We start from the raw sequence: 22,190 nt of genomic DNA on the forward strand, positions 1-22,190 counted from the left end.
ACGTAGAGCAGGCATGTCCAACGTTGGCCCTCCAGATGATGTGAAACTACACATCCCAGCATGCTTTGCCACAGTTTTGGTATTAGAGAATGCTAAAACTATTGCAAAGCATGCTGGGATGTGTAGTTTCACAACATCTGGAGGGCCAACGTTGGACATGCCTGACGTAGAGCCTTTATATTGATCCAATAGGATATATCTCCTGAATCCACAGAGCACTATCAAGGACTGGTAAATTGACTGAATATCTATATGGGACAGGGGCGTAACTATAGCACCGCAGCCCCCGCCACCATGGGGGGGCGCTGTGCATGTGGGGGCGCCGGGGGCTGCGGTGCTATAGTTAAACCCCCCCAATCCCCCGCAGACTGTCACTTACCTATCGCGCTGGTCCCGGCGGCTCCGTTCTTCTGCTGAGGACCACCACAAAATGGCCGCCCCCATATAGCACACAGTTCTCTGAAACTGTCTGCTGTATGGGGGCGGCCATTTTCTGGTGGTCCTCAGCAGAAGAACGGAGCCGCCGGGACCAGCGCGATAGGTAAGGCTGTGGGGGATTGAGGAGGGGTTTGCATGGGCGGCGGGGTAGGGGTGCTCGGCGGGTTGGCGACGGGGGGGGAGGGGCGCCCCCCCCTAACGGCGGGGGGGCGCCCAAAACGTAAATACGCCACTGATATGGGATGCCTAGCCTAATCCCTAAAACACACCAGATGTTAAAGTATCGCCATTGGGAAATCTTGAGCTCTTGATATTATAGAGCATTCAATTGGGAATACTGTGATTTACCTGCAATTAAAGGGACTGCAATTTATCCTCAATCCTTCCAGTACCCATCAGTGGATCACCATAAAAATGGTAATATAATATTATCTCATACCCAGTCTGGAAAAATGTGTGACTTTTTATTTGAATTTTATCAACAATATATACCACAACTGAAGTCATAGACATCTACCTAGACATCTGAAGTCATGGACATCTACCTTTTGTTGTGTTTCTCATTATTATTATTAATCATATTATGATTTTATATATATGATTTTACATTCATTTTAATTCTGGTTACTAAATATTATTTATCATTGTGAACTATCTTGTTTATATCATTCAGCCAGCACTGGCATACCACTTCCACTCTTATGGCATTGTGGTAATCAACAACTTTATAACACTATGGGATTAATTCAGAGTTAGAGCCTTTGCGTCCCATTTTTCAGCTGTAAAATGCATTAACTAAATCATCCCAATTGCTGACGTATGCAAATTAACAAAACTTGTCAGATGTGTGAAAAAGCAGTGTGAGCCAGTATTGTGTCACACACATCACACATGCCCATTCTATTATTATACAGGGTTTTATTGTACTTTGTTATTAGATATAAAGATCGATTAGTGATCTCCAAGGCCACTGAGTTCCTCGGTGGATGCCTCCAGCTCCTCCTCTTCCTCAATGGGAGAGCATAGGTGTTAACCCAAAAACCTTGAGCCTTTGGCTTTTTCTCTCACTGAATGCTGGTTGGGACAAAAGGACATCCACAACAAATTCTGCCTGGTCTTTTTTTTTTTCAATAACTTTTTATTGAATTTCACAATTACACAAAAAACAAGGGTAAACAACTTAAGAGAATAAAGTAATACACAAAGATATTAGTAAAATTGGAAATATAAGAAAAAAAGGGGAGGGGAGTGGGGACATCACCAGATATCAGAAATTAGCAATATATAAATAATGATCTATACAAAAACAGTTGTCATAATATGATAAGTTAGCATCCATAGTGTGGACAAACCTGCCAAATACTGTTCATTAAGTGATAATTAATACAGATTGCAGAGTAGAATTACAATATTAGCATATAGTACACCACCAGGCCTCACCACCAGGACAGACTGTTTATCTTAGTTTAGGAGATCTGGCGCAACAATGACCAGCTAGTTGTCTCAAACACTTTCATATTTTTATCCCAAGTAGGAGAGTCAAATGATTCCACAAACGCCCCCCATTTTTAATAAAAGGTAGCTACTCCTGCCTCCAGAGCCGGGAAAACCATTTGTCTATCATAATATAAAGTTTCTAGTAACAAAGATCTTACCGGCCTCAAAAAGGGTGGTTTTGGGTCCAAACACATAGGATCACCTTTGTTGCAATGATTACTATAACAATCAGTAGGGGTATATAATTAGAGCTGTCAGGTCCTAGAGACCATTGAGAAAAAAGTGTGCACATAATAAGGCCAACGGTTCGGCCACGAGATGCAGGTGGATAACTGAGTTAATGTAATTGGTCACTCTACCCCAGAATTTGCGAATTTAGATGCTTTCAATTAGGGCACCCGAATCTCCTGAAACCATATATCTTCTCGTGGCTTGATAAATGTAAACTCTATTTACAGTTCTAATGTCGACCTCTTGGAGCCATGAGCTCCGTAAATATCTCAAGATGTCTTCATAATGATGCAGTAACAAATCAGAAGAAGAAATGGCTGGGATATCTTGTTCCCAAGCCAAAATAATCTGCTTCCAGATTCTGATGGGAACAGTCTTGATCAATACGGATCCTAAGTATTTAGTCTTACAGGGGTGTAAATCAATAAAGGCCAGGAGCGATTGTATGGGGTCAGGTGAAGGCAAAAGCATCAATTGCTCGTTATTTTTTTTTAGCATAAGCAGAGACCTGTAGGTACATAAAAAACTGTTGGTGTTTCTTGTGTAAATCACTAAATTGCAAGATAATGCCCCCTGGATAAAATACATCTTTGATTAAGGAGTTTCCATTGCAAGAAGATGGCATTCTCTAAACCGGGGGTAAAAAGGAGCTTCCTACAAATGGTATATATCTAGAAGCTGTATATCGCTGAGAAAGTTTAGAACAAATAGTTTTCCAAGCCAAACAAGTTTCGTGAAACATAATAGTGAAGAAGTGCAGTGGGCGAGCATGGAGCAAAAAGAGCTGACTCAGACAAAGCATGGGTGTAAACTTCTCTATCTAAAACCAAGTCACTGATGTATCTAAATAGAACAGAATTATTAAATAACTAAATAGCCGGAAGGTCCAGGCCTCCTTTGGCCTTAGGAAGGGCATCTGAATGGGATATGACAATTTAGGAAAAATGATGCTCTTAATCAAGGCCAGTCTACCCAACAGAGATAAAGGCACAAATGTCAAATATTTAAACAGTACAAAGCCGGTAAGGAGAGGGGTATATTTATACCGAGGTATTTAAATTGGGAGGGAGTAATGCGGAAATAGCTGAACGCAGGGTCTAAGGTCAGCAGTCGTAAGTCCCGATAAAGTTAAGAAGGGAAACGATATCTTGACCTTTATGTAGTGTTGTACCAGTAGCATTATGAAGAGTGGGAATGGTAGAAGGGGATGAATGACTGTATAATAGATTAGAAAGCAGTCTGCCTGCTTTATTGCCATGTTTATAATTTTAGTGAAAAGTCAATTTTTGCGAAAACTAGACACTAATTGATCCATAACACCATCAACATGTGCTTTGTCAGCTACATATTGTGAGCAGTGGGAGGGAAAAGGATGTAACTTATAGGCCTAGAAAGAGGCCATGAGGTCAGGCTGGGCCCTCAGATACAGAGATTCACAGTCTTTCCTATGTTTGGCCGTATTGGACTTATTTAGCAGCTTGCCAGTATAGGGCAGGAGTCTGGACATGGTTAACATTAGCATGGGCGTATTCCTGCCATTTAGCCTCCAGCATATTCCTAAATTTTACTGAATTAGCTAAATAAGAGGGAAATTTTCATGGCCTATAGGAGCCACTGTCAATTACGGGGGTAAGGGAAAACCAAATAAGGGCTTGGTCCGATAAGCCAATAGGTTTAATGCCCTAATCATCTACCATGGAGAAAAGTAAATCAGATATTCATAAATAGTCAATTCGGGATAGAGTGGCATCTGTCTGGTCTTTATCAAACAGATTCCTGGCACTCGCTGGTTTAGCACGCTGCACGTCACGGTCACAGCATTTTGCTAGACAGCAGCCCAACTTTACAGAGAACGTCTTCTTCCATCCAGTTCTCTTAAAGAAATGAACCCCAAGCCAAACAGCTCAGTGTATGTGATCAGAAATGCATTGTGACATCATCCCTCTGTGACATCAGTAGCATCAGTTATATGTAAGTTGGCTTGATACACAGGGATTTAATTGAAATAACTGGCCCCTGATAATTATTTTTTTTCCTTTTTTCCATCAAAACATTTTTATTGACACAGATTTGTATATGGGGTACAGAAATGAAAAAGGGGAAACATTAGGGGGGGGGGACTGCAATCGGGGGCTAGGACAAAATAAAACAATAACTTTTTACACACTGAGTTTTATACATGACCATATCAGACACATTAGATCGCTACACAGAGCGAGCTATACATAAGCATATAAATACAAAGTCAATTATAAAGTTAGTCTAGGGTAGGAGAGCATCAGGCTAAAGGTGGTTGTTTGTCCAGGCGTGCCTGAGGGGAAAAGTCTAGTACCTTCCCTTTCAGTTGTGTAGGTGTGCCAGGGAGCCCATTTAGAGTGGGGCGAGGAGGGATTGGGGGAGTGGGGTTGAAAGCCGGTTTCCATGAGGAAATGGTGATTCATTTTTAGTATAACCTGAAGAAAGGGGGGGGGGGAGAAGGCTGCTTCCAATGTTGAGCTAAGTTTGCCCTTGCCGCTATGAGATTGTGTCCAAGGACATATGTTTTCCCTATCGGGAGATCTTGTGGGTATACATGGAATAAAGCTAGGAGTGGGTCAGGGGAAAAGGTTAGCTGAATCACTTCAGAGATGAGATCAAAGACCTCTCCCCAGTATGCCCTGAGCTTGTGGCAGGACCAGAAGATATGGTAGATGGTACCTATATTTCCGTATTGCCGCCAGCACATATTGGAGCACGTTGGCCAGAAGGTGTGGAGGCGATCTGGGGTTAGGTAGAGGCGATTTATCAATTTGATGTGCATCTCCGAGTGATTGAGGCAGCGGGACATTGTATAAGAGGATAAGAATATCTTACGCCATTGAGGGCCAGAAAGCTGGATGCCCAGATCCGATTCCCATTTTTTATGAGCTGAAGTTTTAGTAAACTCTGCGGGGGTTATGAGGGTGTCGTACCAGAAGGAGATGTCCCCTTTGGAAAGTGACATGGAGGGTCGGGAGAGGATCATCTGATGGCGGGGGTCCAGTGAGGGGCGTTTGGAAAAATGGGAGTTCCACCAGTGTGCCACCTGAAGATAGTGGAGGTACTCGTGGGGGGAAGAGAGTATGTTTCTTGGAGGAAGAGGAAGGGTCGGATTGTGTTAGCGTCAACTATGTCTCCTAAGGATGTGATCCCACTTTGTTTCCAGAGGGATAGGTTAAGGTTAGGTATTAGTCTCGCCACGGTAGTGATGGGGAGGGTGGTGATAAGGGAGGATGAGGCGCGTAGGGTGGACAGTAATTGGTCCCATGCATGTAAGGTAGCGTACGTCGTTGGGAGAAGGGTGGGTAGAGGGGGCCTGATGTGTGTTTGGGATCTTAAGGAGGTCGCTAAGGGGGATATTGGGGGAGTGACATTGTTCAATGTCCACCCAGGCCCTATGAGTAGGACTTTTAAAATAATGTTTAGATGGGGCAAGTAGGCAGGCTGTCTGGTATTGAGACAAGTCTGGGAGGTCGAGACCTCCATATGCTCTTGGGATTCACATTTTGGAGCGGGCCATAGCAGGGGGTTTAGATGACCAAATGTATTTTGTCAGGATAGAGGTGGCCTGTTGTAAGGACTTTTTAGGGAAAACATAGGGGATAGTGCGGAACAGGTACATTAGTTTGGGCAGGAGCGACATTTTAAATGCTACCATCCTACCCATCCATGAGATTTCGTACGCTGACCATGATCTGGATAAAGATGCATGGTAGGTTAGGAGGGGAGAGAGGTTAACATCAAATACAGACGCCATGTTAGGGGGGATGTGGATGCCTAAGTATTTTATAGAGACAGCTTGCCAATTGTAGGTGTATGTGGTTTTCAGTAGGGGAAGGTGGTCTGTGAGGTTGATCGGTAGTGCATCAGTCTTGGATGTATTAAGCGTATAATAGGATGCAGCGCTGTATGCGGCTAGTGTCTCGTGGACGTGTGGGAGCGTGTGAATGGGGTCTGTCACAAAAAGTAGCACGTCGTCCGCGAAAAGGCTCAGTTTATGCTTGTTGGGGCCCACTTGGAGACCTGGGATGTTGGGGTTATTGCGAATTGCCGTAGCTAATGGTTCGATGGAGAGGACAAATATTAGGGGTGAGAGTGGGCAGCCCTGCCTTGTGCCATTGGTGATATTAAAGGGGGAAGAAAGAAAGCCATTGCTAAACACTCGGGCCGAGGGGGAGTTATATAGTGACATGATTGATGATAGTATCCGGTCCTTAAAACCGAAGCGAGATAGGACTTCCCGCATATATTGCCAATTAAGTTGGTCGAATGCCTTTTCGGCATCGAGTGAGACGAGGAGGAGATCTTGTTTTGCAGACAAAGAGTCTATTAAGTTAAAGACTCTCCGTATATTGTCCGGGGCCTGGCGTCCTGGGACAAACCCCGTCTGGTCCGGGTGTATCAGCAAGGGTAAGTAGAGGTTGATTCGGGATGCCATTAGTTTGGCGAAGATTTTGATATCACTATTCAGCAGGGCTATAGGACGATAGTTTTGGCACAAGGCAGGGTTCTTGCCGGGTTTCGGGATGGTAACGATTCTGGCCTCTAACAGTTCAGGGGGGGCGTGTCCCAGCGAGGAGAGTTCGTTGAACAGGTCAGAAAGGTAGGGGGAAAGCAAGTCACTGAAGGTTTTATAAAAATCTGTAATGAACCCATCCGGCCCAGGGGCTTTATTGCGCGGGAGTGACTTTATAACCGACTGGACCTCCAATCGGGACCAGGGGGCGTTTAAGAGGTCCAGTTGGTACTGGGAGAGTGAGGGAAGGTGTAAGTTTTCTAGGAAGCTGTGGATAGAGGAAGGGGTGGGCTGCGGCGTGGAAGGGTCCATGGAAAGGTTGTATAGTTTGGAATAGTAATCTGCGAACTGGTTAGCGATATCTTTAGGGTTATGTATTTTCTCATTACTAGGGGATGTAATATATTTTATACGGTTTCTAGCGTGCTGGGCGCGCAGTTTCCGGGCTAACATTCTGCCCGATCTGTTACTAGCTAGGTAGAACCTGTGTCTCATTCTGTTTAAGGCCGATTGGGTGTGGGCAAGGAGCATTTTCTGTAGCTGACTCCGTACTGAAGCCAACTCCGCCTTCAAGGAGTTAGAGGGGGCCTCTTTATTTCTAGTGTCAAGTTCTACTAGTTTAGTCTCTAAGGCTTTTTGGGTTGCGGTGGCATTCCGCTTCAGAGTTGCTCCAGCCTGAATAGCAGCCCCTCTTGTAACCGCTTTGAAAGCGCACCAGTGGTTAGTCACCGAGGTATCTGACGTTTTATTGTTGGACATGTATAGTTCCATTGTTTTTAGGATGGTACTTTTGGCTGCTGGGTTTGACAATAGGTGGGGAAACAAGCGCCAGGGCCTAGGGGGAATTCTAGAAGGCTGAAAGTTCCATTGCCACACCACGGGGGCATGGTCAGACCACGTGATGGGGAGAATGTCAACTCCTACGGAGTGTTGGAGGGACCACTTATCACAGAGAATATAGTCAATTCTCGAGTAGGTGTTGTGGACTTGGGAGTGGAAGGTGCATTCCCGTCCTGTGGGGTAGGTTGTTCTCCAAGTGTCGTACAAGTCAAACTCTAAGAGGAGGTTACGTAGGGCTAATGATTGGTTGTCTGAGTGAGATTGGTGACTAGAAGGGAGGTGGGATTTATCCAGTCGGGGGTCTAGTGCTAGGTTAAAGTCTCCCAACAATATCAGAGAGCCTTTTGCGTTTTTTTGTATGAGGGTAAAGAGTTTGCGGAGGAAGGCCACTTGGTTCGTGTTGGGGGTGTAGATAGAGGCAATCATCGTGGGTCTGTCCTCTAAGAGGCCAGTTATGATCAGATACCTGCCGTTTTTATCAGCAGTCTGGGAGTGACAGGTGAAGGGGGTGTGTCGGTTAAACAGAATGGCAACACCATTGCGCTTGAAAGGGCCGTTGGTGTAGAAAGCGGTCGGGTAATTGGGGTCCCTAAATGTGGGAGGGTGGGGCGAGGTGAAATGGGTCTCTTGGAGGGCCACAATGTCCTCCTTCTGTTTATGGAGGTATGTCAATGCCATTCTATGTTTATGTGGGGAATTCAGCCCTTTAACATTTAAGGAGATCAACTTAGGCATGGCAGGGTGTTAGGCAATGCAGAGAAGTTACAAGTACATCCATGAAGGAGGAGCGTAAGAGGGAAGTAGGTAAAGGGAGTGCAGTCCAGGGGAGGGGGTGGGGGGGTGGGGGGGGAGGTAATTGGGAAGGACAGTATGTAGATAGGAGGGAAGATATAGGGATAGGAAAAAACAAAAGGGTCCAATAACTAGGACCCGCATGACTACTGCAGGGGAAAGGAAAGGCATTTTTATGCAGTAGTATAGGGAGAGGTTGGGGGGTGGTGGCCTGGCGTCTCCGAGTAGAGGACGGGGGGATTGGCCACCCCTCCAGTAACGACATTGTTAACTAAACAAAACATTAAATATAAAATATAAAATATAACAGTCCGCCTGAGAAGCTCAGGGGGGAAAACAAGCTATAACATTGCTTAATTCCAATCAAGGTTACGGAAGAAAAGGAGAAAAAGAATCCCCAGCCAGTGGAGAACAATAAACTATAATGAAAACCGAAACCTTAAACAGGCTAACAGTGTGCTGCTACAAACCGTGAGCAGCATAGTCCCGATGCTCATAGACCAGCACCGTTGGTAGATAATGAAAGCTGATACTTATCATTGAAGCCTCAACCCGCAGTGGGGAGGTGATGGAGGTCTGGTGGCATGGGAAATCGGACATTAGGCAGGGATGATTGTAGGGGGGGGAGAGGGACATCAGGTGTCGGCACATTCCTGGCGGAGTGGTTGTGGGCGCTTCTGCCCCTGGGGGGCAGTGATGGAGATGTCCCATTCTAACAGAAGTTTCATCCCGGCATCTAAGGATGATATTGTATAGGTGGTGTCTTCATGTGTGATGATCAATTTCACCGGGAACCCCCACCGGTACCGGATCTCGTGGTTGCGTAGTGCCAGGGTAATAGGGGCAAACGACCTCCTGCTAGCCAGTGTTGCAGGGGAGAGGTCTTGGAACACTTGGAGGCCTCCGAGTGTATCTGTAAGTTTTGCGTCACGGGCCGCCTTCAGTAGGCGCTCTTTCACTGTAAAGGAGTGGACCCGAAGCAGTGTATCCTTGGGTAGGTCGGCTGAAATCGTTTTGGGTCTTGGTAGACGGTGAATACGATCAATAAGGAGATCCTTAGGGTCAACGGAGGGGAGGAGCCGACGGAACGGTGCTGTGGCATAGCCTTCAAGCTCAGCGTTGGTCACCGACTCTGGGATGCCTCTGATCTTGATATTGTTCCGTCTGGATCTGTCCTCCAGATCCGCAAGTTTGGTTTTGAACTGGTCCATCTCAAGTTGCTGGCGATCATATGAGGACACAAGGGCATTGTGGGATGTGACCAATTCCTCCATTTTCCTCTCTAAGTGATCTGTTCTGTCGCCAATTGCAACTAGCTCCGTTTTAACCTCACGAATGGCCAGTTTGAGATCTCTGGCCAGTTCAGCCTGGAATGCTGAGAAAGCTTGGCAGAGGGACTTCACTGTCACCGGTTTGTTTGATTCAGCATCTATACCTGCTATTCCAGGAGGGGGGCTGAGCTCTGATTGGGCACCCGGGTGGGTGAACACTTGTTTCAGAGGGATTGGTTGCAGTTGGGGGGTTTGGGAGGATTTTCTAGCAGACATGTTGATCTTGGTGGGGTGACCTCTCTGGGCCTCTTTGGGGGCATGTTGGTAGCAGGCACTTTTTATATAGGTGAAGAGAAAGTAGAGATCAAGCACTGTGGGGGCTCATGTAGCAGTTGCGGTTTCACATAGGGGTAGGCAGACTGCAGTTGTCACGGAGTGGCAGCCATATAGTGTCGGCGGTCACATTAAGCCCCGGTGGTTGGCTTTGGCAAGGGAGGGTTGGGATGGAGGAGTGAAGGCAGGATGTGCTATGTGGGGCCCAGATAGCTGATGTCCCCAGAGGGGAGAAAGTCGCCACTGCACCCGGTGGGGCTAGTTCAAGGGGTCCAGGCACCCCAGATCTGGTGGAGAGCCGTGCACTGCAGAGCGGGGAGAGCAGGGAGTGGTGTGGCTCAATATGCAGTGGGTTAGCGTGGCCACTGAGGAGTAGGGGTGGTTTATGGGCTGCAGCAGTTGGAGACCGCAGGCTGGGATTAGAGTCCTGGGGGAAGATGGCGGCGGCCACGTGTGTGTGTGGTGCGGCGGTGGCCGGGAGCTGTTACAGGCAGTGCTGGGGAGAGGGGTATCCAGGGGATGCACCCCGAATGAGATAACTCACCGGTGCCTCCCCGGTTCTGACATACATGTGTATGCCAGAATATCTAAAATGTATGTAAGTATTTTAAAAAATAATAATAAAAAAAAAAAGGTGTGTGGAGGGGAGATCGGGGCCGGACACCGACGGGCGGTAGTCAGCGACGTTGACCGGCTGGGGGGGAGAGGCTGGAAGCCCCCCTGTAGTCTGGTGTCTCCGCGTCACCCTCCGCGCCGGCGCTTCGTTCCCGGCCTCAAACTCGAGGCCCCGGCTTCAGACCCCGGACCAGGCCGCAACCCGCGGCAGCTCTTAAAAGTGCTGCCCGGCTCGGCAACCGTGGACCGGGGCTACCAGGGGGGTATCTGGTGCAGGATAGATAGCGAGGGGGGGATCCGGTGGGGTCTGGGGGGTTCCGGAGAGGTAAAAAGCTTCAGGGATACCGGGAGCTCCGTGCAAGCACGTCCTAACAGCTAGTGCGCCAGGCCACGCCCCCGGCCCCTGATAATTATTACCCCACGCTGAGCAATCACAGGATCAGCCCCATTACTTAGTGATATGACAATAGCATTTATGGATGTATGCAGTGCTCGAAGTGGGGCTCCATACTGCCACATGCACTGGGCATTGCAATTTTTCAGATCTCTTGCTGCTAGTCTATTATGCGCTGCAGAGACAATTATGCCTGGTGCAGATGTGGACAGAATAAAGTCCATACCCGTTTAGGATGGGCTCTAATTCTAACCCCATGCTGCCTGTGAAGATATGGATTGTCTGATCACTCAGATAAACAGTTTAGTAACATGGCAAAAGCCTTTTATTGTAAATATATACACACAGTGCACTATAACAGTAACAATTACCAGCCAGGAAGGTATCTTACTCACTAAGTCCCCATAGTAGTATATGATTACCGATGCTTGCGTTCTTTTGCTATTACAAACTGGCAGTATTTCTGTGTCCCCTGGCCTGGAATACCAGCTTACACAGCACCCTTCACCATTAATTGTCCACACTGAGGGCACCGCAATGGCTAGTCTGTTTCTGTGTGTCAGAAGTCCAACTCCTCTCTCTGCACCTCCTGTGCCGATCTCTCCCCTCAGTAGAGCTCACTACTCTTTTTATACCCAGCCCTGTCTATTCATAACCCAGGCAGTTCAATGAGGATGTTAGAGAGTTTGATGAGATGTAGAGACAAGCTGTCTGGGTTTCTGCATACAATAGGGTGTACATGATCAGATTACATGTAGCTACAAACATATATTGGTTACTACTTATGTTAATCACATCTGATTTAGGGGGAAGGGGTGCAGGGAGCTTCGGGGCAGGGGTGGGGAATCGACGGGAGGCGACAGAGGGCTCAGACGGAATTGGCCGTGCGAGCATCTCATGTGTGCCCGCACCCTTCCTTCTGATGGAGAGTCCTGGCGGTTGGTGATAGAATAGCCAGGAACTGCAAGTATGAGAGCCGCTCCATCTGTAATCCTCCATTTCCAGTGTTATGTTCCCGGTATGCCTCCATGCTCAGTGTTATATTCCAGGTACTCTTACATTCTCATTGTTAAATTTCCAGATCTACTCCATACTAAGAGTTATTTTCCCAGTACACCTCCATTCTCAGTGTGCAATTCATGGTACTCCTTCATGCTCAGTGTTATATTCCCATTATACCTCCAAGATAAGTGTTATATTCCCAATACTCTATTCTGGGTGTTAATTTCCCGGTACTCCTCCATGCTCAGTGTTATATTCTCTGTACACCTCCATGCTCATTGTTATATTCCGGTCACTCCTCCATTCTCAGTGGTAAATTCCTGGTACTCCTTCATGCTCAGTGTTATATTTCAAGCACTCCTCCAAGCTCAGTGTTATATTCCAGGTACGCCTCCATTCCCAATGTTCAATTCCCAGCAGTGGCGTAAGTTCATCCAAGTTGCCCGGAGGCAAGATAAATATCGGTGCCCCCCCTTCCTCCCAAACACACACATACCACCTTATATAAATATTTTTGCTTGTGTGTATGTTTGTATGTTATGTGTAATACAGTATGTTTAAAATAAAGATAGTGTGACCTCTATGGTCCTGCTAGGAGGGGGAATCACACACAGAAGCGGTATCAATGGATTTCAATAAACTGATTTAAACTAGCAGATGAGGATAGGTGCCCCCCTTGGGAGCAGGAGCCCGGCGGCAGATGACTCCATTGCCTCCCAGAGTTCTGCCTCTGATTCCCAGTACTCCTCCTTGCTCAGTATTAAATTCCAGGTATTTCTCCATGTTCTGTGTTAAATTTCTGGTACTAATCCATTCTAATTGCTAAATTCCTGATACTCCTCAATGCACAGTGTTATATTCCCGCTATGCCTCAATTCTCAGTGTTTAATTCCTGATTCCATTGTTATGTTCCCAGTTCGACTCCATTATCAGTGTTAAATTTCCTGTATGCCTCCATGTTTATTGTTATATTCCAGGTATTCCTCCATGTTCAGTGCTATATTCCCGTTAATCCTCCATGTTCAGTGTTATATTCCCGGTACGCCTCCATGCTCGGTATTATTATCCCAGTACTCCTCCATGCTCAGTGTTATTTTCTCGATTCAATTCCACTCTCAGTGGTAATTTCCTGGTACAGATGGAGTGCCTCTCAGTCAGCGCTGGGAATCGCCAGATCCTGGCGAGAGCTGGCATAGAGGCGCTCTGTCTGATAGGGATGCGCTAGCATCTCACATGCATGCGCGTTCCCTTCTCACGGCAGGGTTAGGGGGGGTGCAGAGCTATGGGGGAGCGTCAAGGAATTGATGGGAGGCGAAGGAGGGCTCAGACGGAACGGGGTGCATGAGTGGCTCATACATGTGCGTCCCCTTCAGTCTGATTGCGGGTCCTGGTTGTTGGCGTAAGAATTGCCAGGACCCACAAGCATGAAGGGTGCTCCATCTGTAATCCTCTATTTCCAGCGTTACAGTATATTCCCGTTTGCCTCTATGCTCAGTACTATATTCCTAGTATGTCTCCATGCTCAGTGTCAAATTCCTGGTACTCCTTCATACTCAGTGTTATATTTAAGGTACTCCTCCATTCTCAGTGTTATATTCAAGATTTGCCACTGCTCTCTGCGTTAATTTCCAGGTACTCCTCCATGCTGAGTGTTATATTCCAGTATATGTCCATGATCTTTTTTTTAATCCCGGTTCGACTCCACTCTCATTGTTATATTTCCTGTACGCCTCCATGCTCAGTGTTATATTCCCAGTACTCCTCCATGTTTATTGTTATATTCAAGGTACACCTCCATTCTCAGTGTTAAATTCCTGGTACTCCTCAATGCTTAGTGTTATATGCCCGGTACTCCTCTATGCTCAGTGTTGTATTTACTGTTCACCACCACTCTCAGTTTTAATTTCCACGTACTTCTCCATTATCAGTGTTATATTCCTTGTATGCCTCCATTTTCAGTGTTATATTCCAGGTACTCCTCCATGCTCCATGTTATATTACCAATACTCCTCAATGCTCAGTGTTTTATTCCGAGTACGCCTCAATTCTCAGTTTTTATTTTCTCGATACGCCTAAATGCTCAGTGCTATGTTCCTGGTATGCTTCCATTCTCAGTGTTATATTCCCTGTACCTGGTATGCTTCCATTCTCAGTGTTATATTCCCTGTACTCTCCATCCTCAGTGTTATATTCCTAGAATGCCTTGATGTTCAGTTTTATATTCCTGGTATGTCTCCATGCTCAGTGTTATATTCCATTCTAAGTTTTTTTTTTCCTGGTACTCCTCCATGCTCAGTGTTATATTTAAGGTACTCCACCATTCTCAGGGTTAAAAGAACTACTCTATGCTCAGTGTTATATTTCCGGTTCACCACCTATCTCTGTGTTAATTTCCAGGTACTCTTCCATTCTCAGTGTTATATTGTTATGTTGTTATATTGTTCCGGAAGGTAGGTAACTTCCTCCAGCTGCTGTGGACTCTCTCACCCAGTATTTCTCTCAGGTCATTGTGTGTCATTAAGATACTCCAATGTCTCTGTAAGATGTACAAAGGTGCAAAAATTATACATACCAAGACCGATAACATGCAAAAGCATGAAGGTTTGAAAATCTGGTCTGTGGGCTGGCCTAGATGTCAATCACACATAACATTGCCAAGTGTGACCAGGACGTAAAAGAAAAGGGACAACTGCCCATTATCAAGAAAGCATGATTCAACACAGCAGTGACTCTAGAACCAAGTAAAATAACCTATTAGTTTGGGCATGTTTATCAAAGGGTATTTCCGCTATCTTCTTTTCTTCCTTGTACTACTAATACGATTTTTTTTCTCACCTGGGGCGGGATGCTATATAGCAGAAATGCGGTAAAAACCCCGTTTTCGGGGTTTCTACCGCATTTCTATATGCTATATGGCGCCTCCGCAGTGTCAGCGCTGCGGAGGGAATCACCAGCTAAAGCTGGCGAATCCCTGCAGAAGCCTATGGGCTTCTTACCGCAGCGCTGTTTGAGGGATCCGTCACGGATCCCTCCCAGCGTGCCCTGCGGCCGGCGCCGGGGTCTGCGCATGCGCAGATGGACTCCCGGGTCACAGACCCGGAAGTCCAGTGCCGGCACCGCATCGCAAGGGACAGCTCTTACCGCAAGAGCTGTCCCTTGCATGAATAACGGCATATGTTATAGCATATGCCGTTATTAAAAATGCGATGTCCGGCGAAGGGGGGCCGCGGATGTTATAACATCCCGCCCTAAGCACCTACAAATGGTAATAAGATACACATAATACATGTTTTTTTTGCTGTTTATTAATAATATGAGAATTTATTAGATACACGCAATTAATTTAGTGTATAAATTCACCAACTTAACAATTATAGTACAGTTCACGTATACACAAAATGTACACAAATACACTTACCTGATGAAGTTAGTACAAAAATAATGTCAAACATAAGGACAATACGGGCACAGATTCACAAATTTGAAGGGTAAAGAGTCACAAAATGATATATAAAAAAAAAAGGAATAAATAATAATAATAAAAAATATATAAAAAATAAAAAGATTTTTAATAAATAAAATAAGAAAAGTATAATACATGAATATGGGCTATTCTGATAGGACAAGTTTACTTCATCCTGGGACACATAGGGGAAGAAACTATGATGATATTATCCAGCAATGAGAATGTAGATTGATAAAAGAACAATATAATTAAATACTGTACTTTCATTTGAATAATAAAATGCATGAGAGCAACATAAAAACGAAATAATGTAACAAATGATATGGAATTATGCCAGTACCTTCAACAGAAATGATCATTTTGATCATGACATTGACAATAAGGAAACCACATGTTCCCGTTTACTTGAATAGGGATGACATATTTTCTAAAACTTAACCAATTTATAAAATTAAGAAATGTACAAATGTTATTATCATACAATAGATTATGGTGATCTTTATGGATATTGAATGATGTTCATATAAAAATAATGCATAGAAAAGAGGATGGATATGGATTAATTAAATCCACAACAGTCCCCATTGAGAAGTATTTTCCAAAATGCTACGACTACAAAGAAAAAAATGTACACATTTTATTATCATACAATAGAATATGGTGATTTGTATGGATATTGAATGTGATTCATTTAAAATAATGTAAAGAAAAGGTGGATGGATACGGATTCAGTTTGCTGACTTAATAAAATGAAATCCACAACAATCCCCATTGAGAAGTATTTTCCAAAATGTAACCACTTTACAAATTAAAAATAGTACAAATTTTATTATCATACAATAGAGTATGGTGAGCTGTATGGATACTGAATGTTGTTCATTTAAAATAATGTATAGAAAAAGAGGATGGATATGGATTCAGTTTAATGAGTTAATAAAATTAAATCCACAACAATCCCCATTGAGAAGTTTCAGCCAATCAGAAGCAAGGAAGGGGGATAAAAGGAAGAGGAAATGAGGTGGCAGGTGATGCCTTGACAAAGCCTTATGTGTGAAACAGTTATAGGCTATTATTTGGCTGTTGTGTGATCCTGACTATTTCTATCAGAATTTCTAACCTCTTGGCAAAAGGAGTTGATTTATATTACAATTCTACAGCAGATATTCATAGAAATTGTATGATCAGTTCAGTGCACTGCTGTATTAACAAACAGAAGAAGCTCTGAATTGATATATGGGGGCAGCAGCATAAAATAAATATTTAAAGATATGTGGAAAGGAAATGGAGAAGTTGCGCAATTCAAATACCAACTTTATTAATAATCATTGTAATAAAATGTTGCATTTTTAGCGAGGTTCATTGCATAGTTATGGCCAAAAGTAACTGTTTAACCACTGCATTCAGGTGACCTCATTAGTCGGGCAGGTCCCTAACATTTTGGGCGTGTACAAATCTAGGGCGCGGGGCACCCCACAGCGAAGTAGCTGGGTTACCCCAGTACAACACAAAAGTGAAAAAAATATATAGTGAAAAAAGTGAGGCTAGGTTAGTGAGAGGCTGCTGAAAATAGCAGGGGTAAATAAGTGAGAGGTAACAAGGTGAGAAATAAAGTAGTGAGAGGTAAAGTAGTGTTGGTGGGAAATGAGCTACACTGAAACAAAACACATGATAGGGATGAAAGTAAATATGAACATAATTGTTAATCTGTGTTGCTCCTGAGACCAAACCGCCAAAGCAGTCCAGGGGGACCCACAACCCAGAAATGCACCCACAATGTACCTTGAGCATGACAATGACAATAAGGAAAACGGATGGCCCCATTTAGTTGAATAGGGATGACATATTTTCTAAAATTTAACCATTTTACAAATTAAGAAATGTACACATTTTATTATCATTCAATAGAGTATGGTGAGCTGTATGGATATTGAATGCTGTTCATTTAAAAAAATGTATAGAAAGAGAGGATGGATATGGATTCAGTTTAATGAGTGGATAAAATTAAATCCACAACAATCCCCATTGAGAAGTTTCAGCCAATCAGAAGCAAGGAAGGGGGATAAAAGCAAGAGGAAATGAGGTGGCAGGTGATGCCTTGACAAAGCCTTATGTGTGAAACAGCTGTAGGCTATTATTTGTCTGTTGTGTGATCCTGAATATAATGCATATGTGGTAGTCAGAATGTACACCGAAATGTAATTTACCATAGCACATTGTGGCAGTGTAGTGCTCAGAACAGAATGACTGAGACTGACATTTAAAACAGAGATGTTTTCACTCATGCTGTGATTATTCTATCAGAATTTCTAACCTCTTGGCAAAAGGAGTTGATTTATATTACAATTCTACAGCAGATATTCATAGTAATTGTATTATCAGTTCAGTGCACTGCTGTATTAACAAACAGAAGAAGCTCTGAATTGATATATGGGGGCAGCAGCATAAAATAAATATTTAAAGATATGTGGAAAGGAAATGGAGAAATTGCACCAAATATTGGTCAATTTAGATTAGACACCCCACTGAATACAAGTCCAGGTACAAGAATATAGTACCTTTGCAATATGTGTACATGTAGGTTTAGCAGTGTGTTGAAATACAATTATTGCATGTGAACATCTGAGTGACTGCAAACAGCTGAGGGGAGTATATCTCAGACAAAATTGGGAACACCCAGACATATAAACTAGAGATATTGTGTTTAGTTATACAGGGGTGGGGTCCTGGGGTGCACACCAGTAATGAGAAGTGCGACCCTGCGGAGACCTTTCAGTAGTATTATACAAAGACAAGGTTGCAGGTGCGCAATTCAAATACCAACTTTATTAATAATCATTGCATTTTTAGCGAGGTTCATTGCATAGTTATGGCCAAAAGTAACTGCTTAACCACTGCATTCAGGTGACCTCATTAGTCGGGCATGTCCCTAACATTTTGGGGGTGTACAAATCTAGGGCGCGGGGCACCCCACAGCGAAGTAGCTGGGTGACCCCAGGACAACACAAAAGTGAAAAAATATATAGTGAAAAAAGTGAGGCCAGGTTAGTGAGAGGCTGCTGAAAATAGCAGGGGTAAATAAGTGAGAGGTAACAAGGTGAGAAATAAAGTAGTGAGAGGTAAAGTAGTGTTGGTGGGAAATGAGTTACACTGAAACAAAACACATGATAGGGATGAAAGTAAATATGAACATAATTGTTAATCTGTGTTGCTCCTGAGACCAAACCGCCAAAGCAGTCCAGGGGGACCCACAACCCAGAAATACACCCACAATGTACCTTGAGCATGAGCATGAGCATGACAATGACAATAAGGAAAACGGATGGCCCCATTTAGTTGAATAGGGATGACATATTTTCTAAAATTTAACCATTTTACAAATTAAGAAATGTACACATTTTATTATCATTCAATAGAGTATGGTGATCTGTATGGATATTACATGTTGTTCATTTCAAACAATGTATAGAAAATAGGATGGATATGGATTCAGTTTAAAGTTTTAATAAAATGAAATCTATAACAATCCCCACAGAGAAGTTTCAGCCAATCAGAAGCTAGGAAGGGGGATAAAAGAGTAAATGAGGTGGCAGGTGATGCCTTGACAAAGCCTTATGTGTGAAACAGCTGTAGGCTATTATTTGGCTGTTGTGTGATCCTGACAATATGATTATAATGTATATGTGGCAGTCTGATAGAATGTACACAGAAATGTAATTGACCATAGCACATTGTGGCAGTGTAGCACTCAGATTAGAGTCACAGAGACTCCCATTCAAACAGAAGTGTTTTCACTCATGCTGTGATTATTGTATCAGAATTTCTAACATCTTAGTGAAAGGAGTTAATTTATATTACAAATCTGCAGCAGATATTTACAAAAACTGTATTATCAGCACAGTACTCTGCTGTATTAACAAACATAAGAAGTTCAGAATGAACCCAGGATATACAATATGTGGATAGCAGCATAAAATAAATTATATGTAAAGATATGTGAAATGGGGAAATCGCACCAAATAGTGATCAATTTAGATCCAGTGATATCCCACTGAATACAATTCCAGGTACAATCAGGGCCAGATTAAAGCAGGGGCAAAAGGGGTCAGTACCCCTGGGCCCCCCTCTAGCTAGGACCCCCCTGTGGTCGGCATGTATTTAAAATGTATAATATATTTTTTTAGCTAAAGGTTTTGTGCATGGGAGTGGGGTAGTGCTGCAGCTTCACCTATCTGCCAATGTGACAATGATTAATGGTGCTGAGCATGGGGTGCCAAGGCACACTGACTGCACAAGTGTGTAGTGCATTACAGGAAGTTGACTAAGTCCCATGACACTTTGCACAAGAGGGCAGAGGCTGAGAGGTTTGTGCTGAGCTCTGATTGGTGGAGCTCATTACATGCTTCTCAGACCCATGGAGGACAGCAGCAGCAACCTAGTCATGGGAGGGTTTTAAATCAGAGGCAGCACTGGGACTGTGAGGTCTATATATAAAATGAGGTGTGTGTGTGTGTGTGTGTGTATATATATATATATATATATATATATATATGTATATATATATATATATATATATATATATGTATATATATATATATGTATATATATATATATATATGTATATATATATATGTATATATATGTGTGTGTGTGAGTATATGTGTGTGTGTGTGTATATGTGTGTGTATATGTATGTATGTATGTATATATATAATATATATATATATATATATATTATATTAAAATCTCCCCCCTGCAGTTACCCATTGACCAAGTTTATACTGCCTTTACTATGTGTTTTGGCAGTGTAACATCCTGCCATTTGACAAAAGAAGAAAAGAATTCCCAATTCGGGGCACTCATTCAACTGATTTAAATTATGTTATTTTTGGTTGAGAGTTTCCACCGACAAAAATAGAGTTAAAATATACCTTTTATTTGAATCAATTTAAAATTGCTGCAAGACAGCGAAGTATAGACAAACAAGTTTTGTGTGCAAAATCAAAGAAAATAAAGTGATTAAAATATTGCACTGTGTGTGTTGATTATTCTGTACTTGTATACGTATCAATATGAAAAGCCACTAGGATATTATTTTTAATATATTGCAAACACTTGAAACAATGTTGCTTGAATACTGTGAAGGAGCCACTTTGAAACAATGTGTGTACAATTATGAGAGCAGATATGGTCGCTGCTCACTACCACTCTGACCACTGATGTTAGTCTTATTTAATAAGCTATTATGTGTTTTTATCAAACTGACGTCAAACGTCTCTGTACACCATACAGTACTACAATATTCTCATACACCATGGAGCCATTTCTATTATAATAAAAGTGCAGGTTGACGTATAGGCTTCTCAGATGTAGCAGTACGATGTCAGACAATGGTGCTATTAATTGCACCTAACTTTATCAGAGTGTACACACATCATTCAATTTATTGCCACCTACGAATAAGATTTATTCAAATGTAAAGTCACTCCATCTGAGTAACTATTTTCGTTGCCAAGCAAGCACCGCTATTAAGTATATCGCATATGGGTGCAGTTAGTATTATTAGAGTAGCTGTGCTAATAATTTCACCCTTTTATTGCAGAGTACATATTGTCCAATAAATTGGCCCCACGCGTGCTGGAGGTGAATTTCCTATATCCAGCGTTATACAGTTTATTACTGTGGTTTTAGCGCATAAATCATTAATGCGAATCGCCTAAGTTGGCATATACAGTAGGCGTCATAAATATCCTAATGTGTTGCCAGATAGTGGTGCTATTAATTGCACCCGATTTTATTAAAGTGTGTACACACTATCCAATTATTTTCCAGCTATACGGTAAATGTAACCGATTGTAAAGTCACTCTATCAGTAACTATGTTCATTTGCCAATTAAATACTGCCAGTAAACTTTTGTGCATGGGTCAAATCATACGTTAATATCTTGTTATGATACTACAGTAATATTGATGTTGGCACCCTTTTATATTCCAGGGTACACACGATCCAATAAATTGGTCCCACGTGTACTGGGAGTGAGATCACTGTGTTTAGCGTTAATCAGATATTGCTGCAATTTTGCATATGAATGTTTAATATAATGTTATAATGTCACAAAACAGTATTAATGATTGTGTGTTTCTTGATTAAGGGATACACACTGTTCAATTAGTTAGCCCCACGTGTAAGTTCAATGTCGGGCGTTTACAGTCAAAGTATCTGGCGTTTGTAATCAAATTAGCGGTGTTTGGCAACTGTGATATATTAAATTATTTCGGTGGTATAGATGGCACAATTGTGTGACTATCGTCACAGTTTATTATAGTGTTAATACACTCTGTAACATAAGCAGTTTCAATGAAAGTTGCCTATGTCAGAATGACCGCTTTATTGCGGCTTAATAGGTAACGTAACAGAATAATTCAACAATTATCTTAGCATAACTGGGATAATCCCATCAAACACACAGTACAATTAGAAGTTTTTAAAATAGGAAAGAAAGAGCAGCATCACTCCTTAGATAGTGGAGTGAGCTGCATGCCAATGCGCATTTCGCATCAGCTTTTTCACAGGCAAACCCGGCTATCGGGTTGGAGGAGGTTTTATAGCAGGGAAGGGGCCGCCACTTCCTTTTTGGTTTGATTTGATTGACACTTCTGTCAGCCAATCCACAGATTTCTTGGGCCTAAGTAAAGTATATGTTTAGTATACTGATTTGGATGTATTTTTAATTGGTTCCTAATATTTTCAATGTATGGTGTTGATTATCTGGACAACTT

This window comes from Crinia signifera, chromosome 5, assembly GCF_055691185.1.
Source record: "Crinia signifera chromosome 5, ASM5569118v1, whole genome shotgun sequence".
Classification (NCBI taxonomy): domain Eukaryota; kingdom Metazoa; phylum Chordata; class Amphibia; order Anura; family Myobatrachidae; genus Crinia; species Crinia signifera.